Source organism: Lethenteron reissneri, chromosome 44, assembly GCF_015708825.2.
Source record: "Lethenteron reissneri isolate LAM-NWPU_2019-01 chromosome 44, ASM1570882v1, whole genome shotgun sequence".
NCBI classification, from domain to species: Eukaryota; Metazoa; Chordata; class Hyperoartia; order Petromyzontiformes; family Petromyzontidae; genus Lethenteron; species Lethenteron reissneri.
This window is the reverse complement of record NC_083822.1, coordinates 5,783,493-5,796,975: the sequence shown is the minus strand read 5'-3', so window position 1 is coordinate 5,796,975 and position 13,483 is coordinate 5,783,493. Positions and strand designations below refer to the sequence as shown.

At 45.0% G+C, this 13,483-nt stretch overlaps 5 non-coding genes across 5 annotated transcripts; all 5 read right to left on the bottom strand.

Moving 5' to 3' along the window:
* Positions 1-164, bottom strand: LOC133353724 (U1 spliceosomal RNA). The gene has a single exon (XR_009756453.1). It is a non-coding gene; the product is annotated as a U1 spliceosomal RNA (small nuclear RNA).
* A 4,677-nt stretch (positions 165-4,841) lies between these two features.
* On the bottom strand, positions 4,842-5,005 carry LOC133353728 (U1 spliceosomal RNA). Its single transcript, XR_009756457.1, has one exon. It is a non-coding gene; the product is annotated as a U1 spliceosomal RNA (small nuclear RNA).
* Positions 5,006-7,519: 2,514 nt separating this feature from the next.
* On the bottom strand, positions 7,520-7,683 carry LOC133353723 (U1 spliceosomal RNA). Its single transcript, XR_009756452.1, has one exon. It is a non-coding gene; the product is annotated as a U1 spliceosomal RNA (small nuclear RNA).
* Positions 7,684-9,139: 1,456 nt separating this feature from the next.
* Positions 9,140-9,303, bottom strand: LOC133353722 (U1 spliceosomal RNA). The gene has a single exon (XR_009756451.1). It is a non-coding gene; the product is annotated as a U1 spliceosomal RNA (small nuclear RNA).
* Positions 9,304-10,878: 1,575 nt separating this feature from the next.
* On the bottom strand, positions 10,879-11,042 carry LOC133353721 (U1 spliceosomal RNA). The gene has a single exon (XR_009756450.1). It is a non-coding gene; the product is annotated as a U1 spliceosomal RNA (small nuclear RNA).
* Positions 11,043-13,483: the final 2,441 nt, after the last annotated feature.

Below are 13,483 nucleotides of genomic sequence, written 5' to 3'. Positions count from 1 at the left end.
CGGGGGATAGCGCGAACGCAGTCCCCCAGTACCACAAATTATACAGTCGAGTTTCCCGCATTTGGGGAAATCGCAGGGGTCAACCCACCCGCAGTGCAATGGATGAGCCTCGCCCTGGGAGGACCACCTAAGTGATCATGGTGCCTCCCCTGTCAGGTAAGTATGAGTTGGGCTGCTCCCACTATCCCTATATAACCCAGAATCCTGTACCTTTACTCTATGGGCCCTCGAAAAGATTTTTAAGTGGCGATAATTATAAATGTTTAATAAATGAACGTGCATTATACACGGAAACTACATGATTAAAACAATAATTTGAAAAGAGATCCTTTTATTAAATACTTAACTACATTAAACACTTAACTGACAATGTAGTTTGTGAGCAAGCCCCTGAAATGTATTGTGGGTAATGTCGGCTCAGTTTCGTCCGTACGCATTGAGGGGGAGGGTCTACTGACAATGTACGTAGGCAACGGGGGGGGGGTGGAGCCTCGACAATAATTTGTCTACATTGGCCTTCAAATGAGTTAGATAGTCCGGCGGTGGACTATCTGTTTCCCTATACACGTTAATATTATTAATCTTTGATCGTTTCTGCGTGGATTAAATATCGGCCGTTCTATAGGAATCGGGGGGGGGGGGTGTAAAAAGTCCGCGTGCGTACAGGGAGGGGGGAGGGGTCAAGTTGTGACGTATTTTTGCGTACCTACTAAATGGATGGCCCCTTACTAGATTAATGGTTTGATGGCAATCATTTGTTAGCAAATAATGCATTTAACCGTCAGTGCTCCTCCTAGCGATTACACTGTGGAACAAGCAAAGTTAAGAATCCACTCCATTAATAACATTGTGTAACAAATTTATTTTTATTTTGTGCCTGGGTAGGAAGTGTTATTTCCTCATTGCTTATGCCTCAAAAGTACAGAAAATGGCTATTATTCCCCACAAACTTTGCTTTTGTGACCAGGACAGTGATATTTTGAAATGTACCTATTTTCAATGAGAAAACGCGGTGTGCATTTGTGTCATTCCCTCACGTATAGCCCTGGTCACAAAAGCAAAGTTTGTGGGGAATAATATCCATTTCCTATACTTTTGAGGCATACGCAATTAGAAAATAACACTTAGTACCCAGGAACAAAAACCGTGTTACATAGCGTTATTAGTGTGTTTGAAATATTCAAATAACATTACTCTCTGGTTCTTTCGGTAAAGTCACGTATATAGAAAAAATAATAATAAAAGAACACGACGTTTCGGTCGCAACACAAGCGTCCGTCATCAGGTGATGAAGAATGATCTGCTGTTGTGGCTTTACATAGGCACGAGAGGGGGGTTTGTAGAGTCGTGGCTGCAAGAGTTCACGGGGGGGGGGAGAGGGGTATATGTCCATAATAGAGGTTTTTAGGGGTTAAACCCGCCACCACTCGACACAGCCAATTAGTAAGATTTGTCACGTAAACAATGTCGGCTCACGGTACAAAGTGGGGTTACTAGATTAATGGTTTGATGGCAATTGTTTGTTAGAAAATTACGAGTTACGAGTTTAGCACACCGATGTGTTGGAGAGTAAACCCACATTCATAATTCGAGTATGACGTTTCGCCAGTAATTACAACCAGCCTCATCAGGTGACAGCCAGAGTTGTAGAGAAATGTTCCTGTTTCAGTCTAACATAGAGGGATAAATGTGATGTCGTCACTTGAACCAATCATGTCCAGTCAATGTATAACATGAATGACAAAAGCTATCTCTTATTTTTCGATTTAAAGCTTTCGTGACTGCAGGGATTCATCTTCTTGGTTCTTTCGGTAAAGTCACGTAGAAGGGAAGTAATAAAATAATAAAAATAAAACATAATAAAACAATTCTCACGACGTTTCGGCCACAACGCAAGCAGCCGTCCTCAGGTGAAAACCAGGTCCGTCGAGGCGACAGAGTCTGAATGAAACAGCACACGAGCTTGGTGCATATATATAAGCTGGGCGCATTGACAAAGGAATTTGCATATCAAAAGGAATTTAGCATATTTATGGGAAATGCAGGAATGTGATTAGTACTGCATATGCATGTGCATTATGCAGGATTAACAGCATCAAAGGGAGCTGCAGTTACTGCTGCTGCAGCAGTTGCTGCTGCTGCTGCAGTTTCTGCTGCTGCTGCAGTTGCTGCTGCTGCTGCAGTTGCTGCTGCTGCTGCACTTGCTGCTGCTGCTGCACTTGCTGCTGCTGCTGCACTTGCTGCTGCTGCAGTTGCTGCCTTATCCATTTTATATAACACTATGTATTATTCTACCCACCCTAATGTGTATCATACTGCTATATGTTTACTGTACAATTACGACACCATACATTACTCTGCACACTGCACCATGCCAGTGAGTGGAACGTGGTCTGAAAGTCACCGTAAACGTGAACACAATCAGTTAAGATCCGAAATGGTTTATTACGTCCTTCCAATGATTGCTAAGCCAGAATCCATCTTCTCGGTTGAAATTGTCTCTGTGTTTGTATATGTGGATCGCCTCATGAACGAATCTCTCATGATAGCCAGATGGCTTGCAGAGAACCTCTGTCTTGGAGAAGTCAATGTCATGTGAGCCCACTGAATTGTAACAGTGATCTGCCACGGCTGAGGTGTTTGTCCTACCGTGTTTCAGGTCTGCCTTATGTTCACGGATGCGGTCCGAGACATGTCGTTTGGTTTCCCCAATGTAACTGCTACCACAGAGGAAACTTAGTTTGTAGACGCCAGGGTACTGTATGTCTGGAACCACATCTTTTACAGACGGGACCAGATCACGGATTTTATGTACTGTGTTGAATCGGACCTGGATCTTGTGTTTAATCAGGATTTTGGAGATCTTTTTTGTGACCCCAGCAATGTAGGGTAAGGTGATGGTCTTGAAAGGCTCCTCAACAGGATCCTTCTTGATGGTTGGAGTGATGGCTTTGCGGATTGTGTAGTCGGAGTAACCATTAGCCTTAAGAGCTTGGCGTACGTGTTTGAGTTCACTGGAAATGTGTTCATGGTCGGAGATGCATTGGGCTCTATGATATAGAGTCTTGATGAGGGAATTCTTCTGGGATGGATGGTGGTGGGAATCCGGTTTTAGATAAGCATCCGTGTGGGTGGCTTTCCTGTAGACAGAGTGGCTCATTGAACCATCAGGTCTCCTTTTGATTAGGACATCCAAAAAGGGTAGCTTGCCATCATTTTCGACTTCCATGGTGAATCTGATGGCTGGGTGTATGGAATTGATGTGGTCGAGAAATTGGTCTAGAGCAGGCCGGCCATGTGGCCAGATGACAAAAGTGTCGTCTACGTACCTCTTCCATAAGGTCGGGCGTAGAGTGGCAGTCTGGATGGCGTCCGTCTCAAATTTCTCCATGAAGATGTTGGCTACAACCGGAGATAGGGGAGAGCCCATTGGGGTGCCCTCAATTTGCTTGTAGAAGGTTCCATTCCAGGTGAAGTATGTATTGGTTAAGCAGTGTCTCACCAGGGGGGGTACCCCAGCATTCAGTCCTTGATGAACCAAGTCTTCAATGATTGCGATGGTGTCAGGCACAGGCACCTTGGTGAACAAGGAAACCACATCAAAACTGACAAGACCATCACCTTACCCTACATTGCTGGGGTCACAAAAAAGATCTCCAAAATCCTGATTAAACACAAGATCCAGGTCCGATTCAACACAGTACATAAAATCCGTGATCTGGTCCCGTCTGTAAAAGATGTGGTTCCAGACATACAGTACCCTGGCGTCTACAAACTAAGTTGCCTCTGTGGTAGCAGTTACATTGGGGAAACCAAACGACATGTCTCGGACCGCATCCGTGAACATAAGGCAGACCTGAAACACGGTAGGACAAACACCTCAGCCGTGGCAGATCACTGTTACAATTCAGTGGGCTCACATGACATTGACTTCTCCAAGACAGAGGTTCTCTGCAAGCCATCTGGCTATCATGAGAGATTCGTTCATGAGGCGATCCACATATACAAACACAGAGACAATTTCAACCGAGAAGATGGATTCTGGCTTAGCAATCATTGGAAGGACGTAATAAACCATTTCGGATCTTAACTGATTGTGTTCACGTTTACGGTGACTTTCAGACCACGTTCCACTCACTGGCATGGTGCAGTGTGCAGAGTAATGTATGGTGTCGTAATTGTACAGTAAACATATAGCAGTATGATACACATTAGGGTGGGTAGAATAATACATAGTGTTATATTAAAATGGATAAGGCAGCAACTGCAGCAGCAGCAAGTGCAGCAGCAGCAGCAGCAAGTGCAGCAGCAGCAGCAAGTGCAGCAGCAGCAGCAAGTGCAGCAGCAGCAACTGCAGCAGCAGCAGCAACTGCAGCAGCAGCAGAAACTGCAGCAGCAGCAGCAACTGCTGCAGCAGCAGTAACTGCAGCTCCCTTTGATGCTGTTAATCCTGCATAATGCACATGCATATGCAGTACTAATCACATTCCTGCATTTCCCATAAATATGCTAAATTCCTTTTGATATGCAAATTCCTTTGTCAATGCGCCCAGCTTATATATATGCACCAAGCTCGTGTGCTGTTTCATTCAGACTCTGTCGCCTCGACGGACCTGGTTTTCACCTGAGGACGGCTGCTTGCGTTGTGGCCGAAACGTCGTGAGAATTGTTTTATTATGTTTAATTTTTATTATTTTATTACCTATCTCTTATTGGTTGGATTATTCACAGTTAATCAACACCATCACGCATGCACATTGTGTCGTTTTTGGGCACTCAACATCGTTACACTGACTCCAAAAGAATGAACTTTCAACCATTGCCTTTTATTTAATTATTATCGGGGGATAGCGCGAACGCAGTCCCCCAGTATCACAAATTATACAGTCGAGTTTCCCGCATTTGGGGAAATCGCAGGGGTCAACCCACCCGCAGTGCAATGGATGAGCCTCGCCCTGGGAGGACCGCCTAAGTGATCATGGTGCCTCCCCTGTCAGGTAAGTATGAGTTGGGGGGGCTCCCACTATCCCTATATGACTCAGAATCCTGTACCTTTACGCTATGGGCTCTCCTAAAGTTTTTAAGTGGTGATAATTGAAAATGTAGAATTATTTAACACTGTAATTTTACAATAAGAATAAAAATGTTAGTCAAACAATCACTAGTTTGAAAAGGTAACATTTATGTTAGCTGAAAGCAGTTTACGAAGTAAATCCGCAAATGCATTCTGGGTAATATTTGTTCAAGTAAAGTTGCCATTTTAGAGGTTTTACCTTCATTTACAGGAGTACTTATATATTTTTGTTATATCCCACAACTATACCAAGGGAACATTCTCATTACCATAACCATCATAAACCGATAGAACTCATAGCCATTGACAGCAGACTTTCAGGCTTCGCTATTAATTCACATGTCCACAATGGCCATTTCACCCACTATGCGCCCGTCAGACAAGCAGGGTGACCAGCAGAGGGCAGTGCCTCGCGATTGTGGGAGTGTGCGCAGAAAGAACCACGCAGGAGTACAGGAACCCCCCACAATTTCACGAAAAATAAAATATTTAAAAGTACTTTTTTTTAAACATGCTTTAATGAAATGTACTGTCCGAGCTGCCCCTCCCTCTGCCCCCTTCCCCCATCGCCCCTCCCCTCCTTCCACATCCCCCGCCCCTTGGCGTGGCTCCTTGAGGCTTGCCGTGACGTAAGGGACCGTGGTGATTTACAGGCAACGTGAGAGGAGCGTCGACAATTAGAGCCGTTAACAAGTAAACCCGTAAAAACAAAGTTTTTCACTATAAATCCTTTATATGCGTGGCGGCTAGAGTCCTCTCGTCCTCTGGCTTGAGATGGCTGCCACCTATGGGTCAGATGATTGCATTGCACCATTAAGCAATTGGTAATTAAATATAATATTTTTGTCCTAAAAAGTGTAAAATTTTGGGAAAAAAAATTCACGAACATTAATTGTCACGCACAACGAGTCTGTGTGGAAAATGTCAGCTCGATTGGATTACGGGAAGTGGGTTAAAAAACGACCGAAAGATTTGCACGGTCGTAAGCGCGCAAGCAAGTGAACTTAATGTAAAGGATTTAAAAATAATGTTTTCACTCCCGTGAAAATGGATGTCTCCAAGGAGCTTCTTTACACCTCTATGTACCAGGACTCTGCGCCTCACTCAATGGACCTTGTTTCAGTCGCTTTCTCTCTCTCACCGGAAGACGGTCGCTTGTGTTGCGATCGAAACGTCGCGATCAATAAATTTGCTATCTACGTGACTTTACCGAAATAACTAAAGAGTATTGCTGGTAGGAACCTCCTGGTTACACCAGCCCACAGGGGATTATTGTGTCTGTCCGTCCGTCGTGCAGGGAGGGGCTAGGTGGGGGGTACGAGGGGTGGGGCTGGGTGGGGAGGGTGGGGAGGGGCTGGGTGGTGAGGGTGGGGCTGGGTGGGAGGTTGGAGGGGTGGGGCTGGGTGGGGAGGGGCTGGTCACCCCGTGGTGCCCTTATAAAAGTCAACGTTTAACCTACTCACGCCGGCTTGTGCTCGCCCTCACAGTCGGCCATATTTGCGGAATACACCACGCCGCCGTTGACCTAGGCCATTGACCGAGCAACCCAACGTTCCTACCAGCTCCCTCCGCAGGAATGTGTTACTAATTCTGGCTATACATCAACTTCCGTGTACAGTATTTTTCATTCAAAGCAGAGTGCGATTTTTCCGCAACGAAAGACTGTTTTTGATTATAAATATGAAAATAACATCACCTTTCCAAGATATTTCACAACGTGCATATTTATTCATCGAATAAAAAAACGAACATTTCCAATAGTTTAACGATGGTTCTGGCTCAATGCAACTACAAATAAATCATCTTCGTCAGTGGTCCTGCAAGCGATTATTTGTATGTATTAAATGTTCAACGTGAAAAAACCGTAAACTTAGGATGCCCTTATCATACGTTGGGTTCGGATCGGAGACCTCAATTTACCACGTATGATTTAACACGTAGGATTTCACGACCAATATCATCCAAAATAGGTTTTTTTGGGTTACATCGCGTAAATATATAAATGTGTCGTTAAACGCGCCACCAATTGGGAAGGTTTGTCACGTAAATAGAACACGCCAATTCGTTACTCGTACAGCACACCGATGTATTGGAGAGCAAAGCCACAACATTTACAATCTGAGTACGACGTTTCGCCAGTAACTACAACTAACTTCATCAGGCGAAAGCCATAATTTGTGGAGAAATCCTCCTGTTTCGTTCCTTAAACAGAGGGGTAGATGTGATGACGTAACTTGTGAGCTCTTCTTGATCGAAGCGGGGAGTGGGGGTTAATGAATGCATATAAATGGAAATGCGTAACAAATGCCGATTGGGTGATTCATATGCTAATCAACGCATGCATGCGCATTATTACCACAGACCCCCCAACTTATAACATTTGTCCTAATCCGTCGCCGAATAAAGAAACGCTTCATTGACAAACATTATTTTTCTTTAAATATTCGGGGGATAGCGCGAACGCAGTCCCCCAGTACCACAAATTATACAGTCGAGTTTCCCGCATTTGGGGAAATCGCAGGGGTCAACCCACCCGCAGTGCAATGGATGAGCCTCGCCCTGGGAGGACCACCTAAGTGATCATGGTGCCTCCCCTGTCAGGTAAGTATGAGTTGGGCTGCTCCCACTATCCCTATATAACCCAGAATCCTGTACCTCTACTCTATGGGTCCCCAAAAATCTTTTACGTGGCGATAATTGAAACTGTTAAATTATTAAACACCGTCATTTTACAATGAGAATAAAATGTTATTCAAACATGCACTAGCTTGAAAAAGAAACATTTATGTTCGCTGAACGTTTACAAATGAAATCTACAACAGCATTCTGGGTACTGTTGGTTCAAGTAGAGTTGCCATTTTAGAGGTTTTACCTTCGGTTAACGAAGTAATTATTTTCAGAGAAGCAGGGTGACCAGCAGAGGGCAGTGCCTCGCGATTGTTGGACTGTGCGCGGAAATAACAAGGCAGGAGTACAGGAATCCTCCGCAAAATCACGAAAAATTACGTTAAGGGAACTCTGAGTTCTCATAGACATTTTATAAGTCCCCGACCCCACCTCCTGAATCAGCAGCAGACCATGCTTTCCCACCTGATGACGGACGCTTGTGTTGCGCCCGAAACGTCGTCATTTATTTTATTTTGTACCTACGTGACTTTACCGAAAAAAACAAAGAGTAAGCGATTTTCATTTAGTGCTTTAATGCATTTTTCAAGGAAACACCCGAGATCACAAAGTCATGAAAAATACCACTAATGCCACAATGTCAAATCATTTCTTCTTTCAAGATGTCTACGTATGAAATGTAATGATAAAAATCCATTTGTTAAGGGAAGATATTTATCATGCTCATTTTTATGTTTAAATAATGAAACGCCGCTGAAAGAATAATTGTGAGTAAAGCTGATAAAGGCATTGTGGTGGATAACGTTGGCTCTATGTGTTTGGTTAATTGTGCTGATTTTGTTTTCACGGTGTAACTTGCGTGTTAAACCAGCAGGTGCTCAAACTTTACTCTGGTTAATCAGTGACGCGCGGTGAGATAATACACTGAGGGGGCGTGAACTCACTGAGGGGGGCAGATGTGATAGCTGCCTCCCCTGGTGCTTTTTAATTGCAGTTTCATGACGAGACCAGCGAGCCTGAATATCTGTATACACGTACGTGAAAAAAGTACGGAAGGCGAGGAAATGAAATGGTCTACAAACATTACATTGGTGACATACTGAGATAGTAACAGGCACGCGCTTATTGCCCGCGCTCCATCCAATTACTGAGGGGTTGCACAATCCGAGGGGAGGCTGAGCTCGTCGCTGCCTCACCTCTCGTTTCTTCCTGTATTTGCAGCAGAGATTTGCAAATTTAGTAAAAAAAATTATTGGAATCGTACAGAAATTACATTTATAACACAGATAAGTGGAAAAATCGTAATATTAATTGTATTCTTACTTTTCGTTGGGAGTATTACAGGTGAGGCTCTGGTCCCCCTGTCCGCACGTCACTGTGGTTATTATAATAGAAAGACGCGTACTCCACATTAATGAATCTATTTTTTTCTTAAATATTCGGGGGATAGCGCGAACGCAGTCCCCCAGTACCACAAATTATACAGTCGAGTTTCCCGCATTTGGGGAAATCGCAGGGGTCAACCCACCCGCAGTGCAATGGATGAGCCTCGCCCTGGGAGGACCACCTAAGTGATCATGGTGCCTCCCCTGTCAGGTAAGTATGAGTTGGGCTGCTCCCACTATCCCTATATGAGCCAGAACCCTGTACCTCTACTCTATGGGTCCCCAAAAATCTTTTACGTGGCGATAATTGAAACTGTTAAATTATTAAACACCGTCATTTTACAATGAGAATAAAATGTTATTCAAACATGCACTAGCTTGAAAAAGAAACATTTATGTTCGCTGAACGTTTACAAATGAAATCTACAACGGCATTCTGGGTAATGTTTGTTCACGTAGAGTTGCCATTTTAGAGGTTTTACCTTCGGTTAACGACGTAATTATTTTCAGAGAAGCAGGGTGACCAGCAGAGGGCAGTGCCTCGCGATTGTTGGACTGTCCGCGGAAATAACAAGGCAGGAGTACAGGAATCTTCCGCAAAATCACGAAAAATTACGTTAAGCGAACTCTGAGTTCTCATAGACATTTTATAAGTCCCCGACCCCACCTCCTGAATCAGCAGCAGACCATGCTTTCCCACCTGATGACGGACGCTTGTGTTGCGCCAGAAACGTCGTCATTTATTTTATTTTATACCTACGTGACTTTACCGAAAAAACCAAAGAGTAAGCGATTTTCATTTAGTGCTTTAATGCATTTTTCAAGGAAACACCCGATCAAAAAGTCATGAAAAATACCACTAATGCCACAATCAAATAATTTCTTCCTTCAAGATGTCTACGTATGAAATGTAATGATAAAAATCAATTTGTTAAGGGAAGATATTTATCATGCTCATTTTTATGTTTAAATAATGAAACGCAGCTGAAAGCATAATTGTGAGTAAAGCTGCTAAAGGCATTGTGGTGGATAACGTTGGCTCTATGTGTTTGGTGAATTGTGCTGATTTTGTTTTCACGGTGTAACTTGCGTGTTAAACCAGCAGGTGCTCAAACTTTACTCTGGTTCTAGATTTACTTGATACAGCTATCGTGCTGTGACGGTTCCACCTGAAGACGGGAGCTTGTGTTGCCTCCGAAACGTCGTGATTTTTATTTTTTACCTACGTGACTTAACCGGAAAAACCTAAGAATATGCTTACTCTGGTTGTGAGATTCACACACTGAGGGGGGCGTGGTCTCACCGAGGGGGGAGTGGTGTGTGTCTTATAACACGCCCCCCTCAGTGAGGCAGATGTGATAGCTGCCTCCCTTGGTGCTTTTTCATTGCAGTTTCATGACGAGACCAGCGAGCCGAAATAGATTTAAACACGTACGTGTAAAAAAAGTTACCTGGAGTAAGGGGTCTACAAACCTTACATTGGTGACATACTGAGATAGTAACAGGCACGCGCTTATTGCCCGCGCTCCATCCAGATACTGAGTGAGCTCGTCGCTGCCTCACCTTCTCGTCGCTTCCTGTATTTGCAGCGGAGATTCTCAAATTTAGTAACAAAAATGATTGGAATCGTACAGAAATGACATTTATAACACAGATAAGTGGAAAAATCGTAACATTTATTTTATTCTTACTTTACAGGTGAGGCTCTGGCTCGCCTGTCCGCACGTCACTGTGGTTATTATAATAGCAAGACGAGTACTGTACATTAATTATTCTATTTTTTCTTTAAATATTCGGGGGATAGCGCGAACGCAGTCCCCCAGTACCACAAATTATACAGTCGAGTTTCCCGCATTTGGGGAAATCGCAGGGGTCAACCCACCCGCAGTGCAATGGATGAGCCTCGCCCTGGGAGGACCACCTAAGTGATCATGGTGCCTCCCCTGTCAGGTAAGTATGAGTTGGGCTGCTCCCGCTATCGCTATATGAATCAGAATCCTGTACCTTTACGCTATGGGCTCTCGTAAAGTTTTTAAGTAGTGATAATTGAAAATGTTAAATTATTTAACACTGTAATTTTATAATAAGAATAAAAATGTTAGTCAAACAATCACTAGTTTGAAAAGGTAACGTTTATGTTAGCTGAAAGCAGTTTACGAAGTAAATCCGAAAATGCATTCTGGGTAATGTTTGTTCAAGTAAATTTGCCATTTTAGAGGTTTTACCTTCATTTACATATATCTTTTTGTTATATCCCACAACTATACCAAGGGAACATTCTCATTACCATAACCATCATAAACCGATAGAACTCATAGCCATTGACAGCAGACTTTCAGGCTTCGCTATGAATTCACATGTCCACAATGGCCATTTCACCCACTATGCGCCCGTCAGACAAGCAGGGTGACCAGCAGAGGGCAGTGCCTCGCGATTGTTGGACTGTGCGCAGAAAGAACCACGCAGGACAGGAACCCCCCACAATTTCACGAAAAATAAAATATTTAAAATTATTTTTTTTAAACACGCTTTAATGAAATGTACTGTCCGAGCTGCCCCTCCCTCTGCCCCCTTCCCCCATCGCCCCTCCCCTCCTTCCACATCCCCCGCCCCTCGGCGTGACTCCTTGAGGCTTGCCGTGACGTAAGGGACCGTGATGATTTACAGGCAACGTGAGAGGAGCGTCGACAATTAGAGCCGTTAAAAAAATAACCCGTAAAAACAAAGTTTTTCACTATAAATCCTGTATATGAGTGGCATCGGTTTCATTTTATTATTCATTTCAGTTTTTCTTGAGTAAGCAAGCAAGCAAGTGAAGTTAATATATAGGATTTAAAAATGAAAGATCACCTCTTGACATGCCCCGTATATTCCCGAGGGCACAAGCGTTGACCCGTTTTACCACTTTCAAGAACCTGGCGGCTTCAATTTAACTGCTCTATAAATAGTCTCCATTGTTCAGCGTGGGGGCAGGAATTTCATGCCATGTGGTTAGTCAACATTTGCGTCATCATGAAACGGGCGGCTACAGTCCTCTCGTCCTCTGGCTTGAGATGGCTGCTACCTATGGGTCCGATGATTGTCTACCACAATTAAGCAATTGGTAATTAAATATTTTTAAAAAATTCCCTAAACAGTGTAAAATTTTGGAAAAATTTTTTCACGAAAATTAATTGTCAAGCAAAACGAGTCTGTGTGCAAAATGTCAGCTCGATTGGATCACGGGAAGTGGGTTAAAAAACGACCGAAAGATTTGCACGGTCGTAAGCGCGCAAGCAAGTGAACTTAATATAAAGGATTTAAAAATAATGTTTTCACTCCCGTGAAAATGGATGTCTCCAATGAGCTTCTTTACACCTCTATGTACCTGGACACTGCGCCTCACTCAATGGACCTTGTGTAGGGCTGTTACAGAGGGGCTGTTTGTGTAGGGCTGTTTGCATAGGAGCTAACGGATAACAAACACAGTGGGCGGGGACTCCGTGAGTACACGGGGTGGTGCCCGCAACGACGTCCGCACCGGACGGCGTGAGGGGGGTTTCGATCCTCTAGGGGGGTATAAAAAGGGATGAGCCAGAGAGCTCGGGGTTCAGTCTTGGAGTAATTAAGGGAAGACGGAAGACCGGCCAGATAGGCCCTGGACTCCCCCTGGGACGCCGCCCTTGTAAGGGCAGCGCAGGCTGGAGCCAGTGGCGTGGTCCCGGAACCAGAGTTAGTCCTCTGGGACTCCGGGTACCGTAGCCCGACTGACCAGTGTCGGGCCAGACAGCCTCCCCTAGCCCGTTAGTGGAGGACTCGGGTAGGAAGGCTAGCTAGAGGTGTATTCCCAGTTATACGGGTGAGGGGGCCGATACACCCCTCCAGTGCTGTACGACATTGTGTAAATAAATACGTGTGCCTTACTACGGTGTCCAAGCGTCTTCAAGAGTACTTCATCTGGCGTCAGAAGAACCACGAACATGGACACGCGCCAATCAGCTCGGGCCAAAGTACAACAAATGGAAGACGCCGCCGAAATTGTCGAGCCCGAGATGGCTCAACAAGACAACGTGCAGCCGGGGCCGGACGCGTTCTTACCGGAGCGTCGGCATGAAGAGGAGCCGCGGACAGACGAGCTGAGGCTGGCTCACGAGAGGCTGGCTGAACTGCTCTACGCCGCTGCCGCCACGCTGGAAAACATCACGCGGCTGGGGGCTGGTGGTCCACCGCGGGGCGAGGGGAGCCGGCGTCCGGAGCGCCTTCCCGCCATTTCCGAAGATTCAAACTTTGAATTTCCCGCCATCGACGCGGCGACCGCTAGGGGCGTGGCCAACCTCAACCTCGGGTCCGACATCGGCCGCGCTGGGGCTGCCGCGTCAACGACGGAGGAGGGCGCGTCATCAAGGCTGCGACAGGCGAT